Here is a 6,661-nt window from a genome sequence, read left to right as displayed (position 1 = left end):
AATTCTAACAAGTCAGTGGTCAGAGATCCGTGACATAGGCTGTCCGTGAGCCCTTCGCACTGCACAACATGAAACCACTGATTTTAAGCCACTATCAAAGATATTAAGAAATGAATGGGACCAAAACTCAGTCATACGTGACTAATAGGCAAGATTATTCATGACTTCACCGATTGTCACTTTGCCCTTTGTTAGTGGGCCCTGTTACAGCCAGATACCCACATTTCTATAAAATAATATGGATGGTGGAGGAAATGACACCTATACTGTACGACCCGAGGAAATGCCAAAACAATTACCGATATTAAGAATGAGCAGGGCTGAGCTGAATGTCAAATGATGAACCTGCAGGTTGGATGCAGAGGTTTGCATCTATTAAACACAAAGATCTTGGCACTGGCTATCAAGTAAACAAGGGCGACAAAGCTTTGGAGGCAAAATCCGACTTTTAAAAAAAATCAAGTGAGAAGCTGGGTTTCTGCCAACAAGAGAAATGTACTTAGATGTACGGCGCTCAACATAAACCACAGAGGCAGCCATATGTTGACTCATTCTCAATTTGGAAATTGGCACGAAATGAAATATAGTGTACATTTTGTTATTTGTGGTGTGAAAAGGTTAAAAGCCGCTTCATTTAAAAAGTACCTTTGCCTGGTTTTCAGCTTGATTCTAGTGCTTTCTATCCGTCTCTTGATCCGTTTCAAATAATGTCGAGTCAGTGCAGCGCATATATCTGAAAGTCCCATTTAAGTTAGGAGGTATACATAAGAAAGAACCAACAAGACAGTAAAAGTTGGAATCCAGAAAAAAACCACATAAAAATAAAGCTTGTATATTATATATTATTTGGATATATGTGCACACTCATTGGCGTGTAAAGAACATTGAGTGGGATTGACTATTAAAAATGTCAATCACGTTAACACATTCCTTCTACTTTGAAGTTTTTTTTTTTACATGAATATAAGTATCCCACATCTCACGACTTTTTAAGGAGTAACTATGTTCAAAGTGAAATTGCTGAGACAAACCACCACCCTCATGAAATATTAACAGAATTACATGAACTGGACTTCCAGCAATGGCCGCCGCCTATAACTCCAACTGGACTGTTGTGCTGCGGACACGAAAGCAAAGTTAGATTTTACAGCGCGTCGTGTAAAATTAAACGGAAACAATCTCAAGGCGTGATTTACGATGAAACCGTTATGAGCTTCCACGCTCACACCGGGCCAATAAATGCAAAGTGCACGTCTGTGCTGAGTGTGCATGTGGAGTTTATTGTTTCTGACAGGTGCCCCATGATGCAGAGATGAGTAACAGCGTCTCTAATCACATGTGCGAGGCTCAGAATTGATATTTTCGTTGCCCCTGATCTCAGGGACACGCTGCAGCGGGCCACTTGCTATTGATTGTGTGATGAAAGCGCGACGCTGTCTTAGCAATGCAACCCCCGGTTAAATAAATAAATAATATGCAGAAGAAAAGCGAGGAGGGAGAAAGAAAGAAAGAAAGAAAAAAAAAAGAAAAAAGCCCTTGTTTTTGATCATTGCCGTAATGTATTCACTCACGTTCACATGCTCAAGTGCCATGTCTTTCCTGCTCGGCTTGACTAACACTTTTTTTGAGAAGTGCTTGCTTTTATTACCATATTAGTCTACATTATGATGAAAGAGCGCGTGTGACTATGGCGGCGTATGCACGCTTTCTCCGCTGCAGACCGCCTGTTGCAATCTCATCGTAATACAGGAAATGCATGCTGCCTCACACCCCCAATAAAACTCTGTCTCACACACACACACACACACACACACACACACAAACACACATACGGGCATCTGTCCAAGCACCTGTAGAGGTTTTCAAGCTCTGCCAGCTGCCCAGCCAACCCGAGCACTCAGCTCCAGTGCTTGTCATAATCAGCATTGCCTCCTCACGGAGACACGCTTAAAGCCGGTCTGATGCGTGTGTGTGTGTGTGTCTGTGTGTGGAGAAAGCCTGTTTCGTTATACAGCGCTCCTTTGAGGTAGAAGCCATAATTAATTGCTCGTTTAAAAACCAGGGATTGAATGCTGCATCCCTTATGGAAGTTAAGCACAAACATTTAAGAGGCTTTTGTAGAATGAGGGGAAAAACTGAAGAGCGGTTTCCGTCCCCCGTCTCAGGGCGGGAGTCGTGGGATCCGTTTGCATTTAGTGGCGCACTCATAATATCCGTGGTCCTGCTCGGTTATCACAAAGACACACACACACACACACACACACACACACACACACACACACACACACACACGGACAGTATGAGACTCTGTTCATATTCGCTATCTGTCACTGCTCCTTCGTCCTCCAGCCCACCCACACCCTCGCTATCTGCCCTTTCTTTATTATTCCTTGTTGGGTCCTCCTCTCATTTCTGTCTGGAAACCTTTTCATCTATCGGAGCTCCTCCTCCTATTCTGTGGCACGTCACACCTCTATCTGAAACTACCCTATTACATATTGTAGGGAACACATTCACACCTGTTTATAAAGTTAACTTATAAGGAAATGTGGCAAATCAAAAAATAGTAGACCCATCGTTGGTAACTGAACTTAATGGAATTGGATTTCCATTCTTCCCAGAAAACTGTTGTTTCCGCTTCACAGTTATTCACAAAATAACTTCAGATTCAAGCCATTAAAATCTAGCTCACAGCAAAACTTCTACCATTTTCTTTCATTAGCTTTTGGCAGTTCAGGAGGGGGGGAAACATGTCTGAACGGTGAAAGAATAAAAGCAGAACCCGAGTAAAAGTGTCTAAAAGAATAACAAAGATAGCTCTACGTGTCCACTACAATGTGGAAAAAATGACTGTATCTTTAAACAAACATGTGACATGAACAACATGCAGGAACTGTTGTGCCAATAGTGCAATACTTTATCAAAATAAATCCAGGACCATAATTGTCAGTACATCGTCCAGCACAGTAATATGATGCATCTTGGCACTTTAATAATGTTCAAAGTGTTTTTATACCTCCTACTGTGTGTTTTTGTACTTTCTATTATTTTTGTTTTTAGACACTTTTAAAGCCTTTGGCACGAGACTTTTGCAAAATAACTGATTTCATGTATTCCATTATGATTTATATGTTTGAATGACAATAACAAAGATTCAGCTGTAGTCACTTATCTCAGAACAGTTTGACATCATGTGAGATATGTGGGAATGTAATAGTTGTTTTTGCAGTAACTGGCCATAACACGTGATCCGATCTAAAACACACATGAAGAACATGCATGAATGAGCAGACCAATGACAGTTGAAACAAAAAAGTTCTGTTTGGATCTGTCTGTTGGATCTGCGAGTGGCTAAACTGTGGACGATAAAAGGTGGATGGAAGCGTGTGAGGTTGGAAAGAATAAGAGCGCCGTTGGATGAAGGAAGCCATTTCTTTGGCAGCAGTAACAACCAGTTAGTTCCAGGATCGGTTGACCCGACCTGCCTAATGCTCTGGGGGGATTTCACACCATTCCCCACTTAAGGAACGGCTCCAGCTCAACCATATTACTGGGGTGTCTGGTGAGAATGGCTCTCTTGAAGTCACTCCACCGCATCTCTGTTGGATTCAAGTCCGGGCAACTCCCAAAAATAAAAAGGTCCATTTTCTGCTTTTGAAGCCACTCTGTTGTCGCTTTACTTTGATGTTTAGGGCCGTTGTCCTGCTGCATCACCCAATTTCTACTCAGCTGGCAGACAGATAGCCTGACAATAGTTCATAGGATATATTAATAAACTTCAAAATTCAATCTCCACTAAATGTTGGCGAGCTGTTCATGCCTGGAGTATCCGTGAATCAGCCCCAAACACTTCACCCCCAAACTCCCCTGTACTTTACTGCACGTCGGATCACATTTCATGGCCAACTATTGCAGATAACTAGGAAATCCCCAAGGTGTACGCTTCATATGCAAACACGTCTGCCAATAACTTACCAGAGTGGCAGCGAGCAAAGGGCTTCCCACAGAGACCGAATAGTAATTCGCAGGCCCAAACACGGGTGTTTCCCTTTGATAGTTACCGACATAATTAAGCAGAGAAAAGTGATATAATGCACTGAAACGTTGACTGAAAGATTCCAATTACGCCGTTTGCTCCCTTCGTTATTTGACAAATCAGCTGACGGCGCTGTCAGGGCATCTCTTTCCATCGCTCGGCCTGAAAATGGAGGCGATGCCGTCAGTGTACCTACCAATTTAAACTGACACCAAGATCATGGCCCTGCAGGGTAGCATACCAGCCTTAGATGAATAAATAGTCTTCTCTCAGTCTTGTTATGCACCTTTTACACGCTAAATGTTTAGCTGATTCTAAACGTTACTGACATACGGGTGTAAAGCGTATTTACAACAGCTGGAAGCACGTAATGGTCCGACCAGACTGTGTCATGTTGTATTTTATTAAAAAAAAAAAAAAAAAAGTTTCTCTATGGTGACATGTTTTGAGTTTCAATTAAAAAATAAAGAATTAAAGGAATCTAATGGCGGCGCTCACTGGCATTTTTCATATACCGGTCTCATATCTGTATAGGGATTTGTTTTTTTTCCAGTGGCTATTAAGTAAACTCTTTTACATTCTTGAGTCAATAAAAAGCCATAAAATAATGATATACTCCTATCATCTAACACGTTTAGCTAAATGATTATCCTCATTTAGAGCTGTGGTTTTTAGAGAACATGGCAGGCCTTCCTGACGGGGTACATGAGGGTCTCAGGAGATTTTTGTAAGTTGTAAATTGAGATGATCTAGATTTATTTAAGAATTCTTAGCTCATAAGCAAATATATCCGGGGATACCTAACCTATCTCCTCGTTGTGATCTCAGAAGATCCACATATACTTTACTACTTGAGCTCTCCACTGCAAACGCTCAAACTTGCCTTGGTTTCCAACAGCGTCCTTCAACTTTTCCACACAATTCAGAGAGTCATTCTTTGTCACGGCCATGGTGTATTCCCTCACTGCCCGTCTATTATCTCACTCCCACCGCCACCAGCAGTTCTCCACCCACTCAGCCTTCCTCTTGACCTCCTCCATCCACCACTGCGTCACCAAGCTGTCTCGCAAAGCCAGCTTCCTGCAGGGCTCGCCTCATGACTGAGGAAGGGAGTTTGGCCAAGCGCACTGGCCCAGGACCAGAGCGGCGATCCTGGGCGGCCCGTGCTCAGATTAGCCCCTCCTCGGAGAGACACTGGAGCTCCCCTATTCCCGGGGCTCCAGCTGGAAGAGCAGAGATTAGAGTGAGAGGGAGGAGCAGATTGAGACACGAGAGATTCCAAGACCCGTTTTTAGACCGCCTGTGAAATTGGATAACAGATTAATCGCAAATGTCCTCCTCACACTTTATATTAAGTAGAACTAATAGCATTAATCGAGTAAATTGCCACATACTTCAGTGGCGCTTTAAGGGGGCTGTTGGAAACTTGGCGTGTCCCTCCTGCCACCAAATAACACACTTGTGGTGTATCGGAGCCACATTCGCTTGGCTTGGAGTTGTGGAACTGTTGCCACTCATTTGAAACGGGACAAAACCTATTTTCAGCCACAACACATCAGGTGACTGCATTAAGAGGCCATCTTCAGCCCGTGTCAGCACATTACCCGACAAGTCTGCTCAAGAGCAGAAGGAAGAAGATCAAGCATAAATGTACTTAAACAGTAAAACAAGCCATTGTTTATTGTCTAATGACGCAATGGAAGCTTGCAAACATTTTTTGGACATTGTAGGACCTTGACCAGCTCCTAAAAAACAAGAAAAAGGACAAAAACTATTAGATGCTAACTGAAGAGGTGGACACATGTCCAGATAAATAATATATGGTCTATGTCTGCAAGACCATTAAAATCAAAATGAATGTTCATATTCTTGCCATAGCAGCAGCTTTAGAATCTTATTTCACTGAGCAAAAGTTGTGAAAACTTGGGGTGGAGTGTGTAGCATTTTTTGTTAAATGAGACTCATTCTAACCTCAGGAATAAGCTGTGTTGGGTAAATCAAAGACTTACATGTCATCTCAAAGACAATTTAGTGATGCGCTGGGCTCAAAGTCGCGTCTGGAGTCAAAAAGCAAAGAAAAAAAACAATAAGAAGAAACATAGGAAAATACAATAGTGTACAATAGTGCCTCCTTTGGAGGCCAAGGCCTTTCTGCTCGGTCCATAACTAGTGAAGGAAGTGAGGGATCTCCTTTTGGTTTGCTTTGCAGAGCTGCCTCTCCCATCCACCTTGTATGTGATATTGTAACTAAAATTTGTAATGAAAAAGAAGGAGACTCCAAGGCAGGAAAGCTCCTGCAATAAGCCAGGAGCTAATGGGGCTCTCGATAAAATGGAAATGGAACGGGAATAAACCACATTACAACAATCTTGCCTTTTTTTGATTGAGAGAGGCCCCCAGTGATGAAACATTATAGTTCTTTTAAACGACTAATTAATAGAGAGCACTTATTAAGACTCTTTTATTAACACACCTGGAAACCAATACAAGCAGATGCTTCATTAGTCCCTTCTTGAAAATGAATGTGTTTTGGGGCCGGTTTATCGGAAATGACAGTTAGTCTGAGTTTAGGGAAAACAAAAGGTTTCAGGTATATTTTCAAACAACACATTAATCCATCTTTGA

Source organism: Lipophrys pholis, assembly GCF_963383615.2.
Source record: "Lipophrys pholis genome assembly, chromosome: 17".
Lineage (NCBI taxonomy): Eukaryota > Metazoa > Chordata > Actinopteri > Blenniiformes > Blenniidae > Lipophrys > Lipophrys pholis.
Note: the sequence above shows the minus strand (reverse complement) of the source record.